This window comes from Melanerpes formicivorus, unplaced genomic scaffold, assembly GCF_026170545.1.
Source record: "Melanerpes formicivorus ecotype bairdi unplaced genomic scaffold, bMelFor1.0.p_v2 SCAF_102, whole genome shotgun sequence".
NCBI classification, from domain to species: Eukaryota; Metazoa; Chordata; class Aves; order Piciformes; family Picidae; genus Melanerpes; species Melanerpes formicivorus.
Window position 1 is genome coordinate 1,323,303 of NW_027142454.1, and position 1,141 is coordinate 1,324,443.

The window sequence follows — 1,141 nt, forward strand, 5'->3', positions numbered from 1 at the left end:
AGCAGGGGTTGGGTTAGCTGATGAGAGCTGGTGCAGCTCTGGTGAGCAGGGGTTGGGTTAGCTGATGAGTGCTGGTGCAGCTCTGGTGAGCAGGGGTTGGGTTAGCTGATGAGAGCTGGTGCAGCTCTGGTGAGCAGGGGTTGGGTTAGCTGATGAGTGCTGGTGCAGGTCAGATGAGCAGGGATGAGCTTAGCTGATGAGAGCTGGTGCAACTCAGGTGAGCAGGGGTTGGGTTAGCTGATGAGAGCTGGTGCAGGTCAGATGAGCAGGGGTTGGGTTAGCTGATGAGTGCTGGTGCAGCTCAGGTGAGCAGGGGTTGGGTTAGCTGATGAGAGCTGGTGCAGCTCAAGTGAGCAGGGGTGAACTTAGCTGATGAGAGCTGGTGCAGCTCAGGTGAGCAGGGGTTGGGTTAGCTGATGAGAGCTGGTGCAGCTCAGGTGAGCAGGGGTTGGGTTAGCTGATGAGAGCTGGTGCAGCTCTGGTGAGCAGGGGTTGGGTTAGCTGATGAGAGCTGGTGCAGCTCTGGTGAGCAGGGGTTGGGTTAGCTGATGAGAGCTGGTGCAGCTCTGGTGAGGGGGTTTGCTTGGCCCCAGGGGCTCGCTTCAGCGCAGGGGCAGTCGCAGAGCAGCCTCTGAGCCTGGACTACTTGACGGTGCCTGAGGCTGGGAGTGCCATGGACAGGGCAAGGAGCCCGCAGGAGGGGCTGGAGCCCTGGGGCTCCCTGGGGTTACGGAGAAGGGCAACAAGCCGCTGTCGTTCGCGAGGCGCTGTCTGGCCCTGCCCGGCCGCTCTCCTCGCGGTGCCGGTGTCCCGGCGGGGGCAGTGGCTGGGCGAGGCCGGGTCAGAGCCCCTCGGGGCCGGGCGGGGCAGGGCGGGGCGCAGCGCATGACGCACGGGCGGAGGGACGGACGCGCGCACGCGGGGCAGGGCGCGCGCCAGCCGCCGCCGCCGCCGGCCCCCGCGTTTGAAGTTGGCGCGCGATCGGCACCGCCCCCACCCCTCCCCGCCCCGCCGCTCCCAGCCTGCCCCGCGCGGCCGCTCTCCCCCCCGCGCCCCCCCCTCCCGCCCCCGGCTCGGCGGCCGCGGCAGCCGCGCTGGCGCACGCGTACTTCGTCCCCGCCCGCCGCCATTTTGTGTCCGA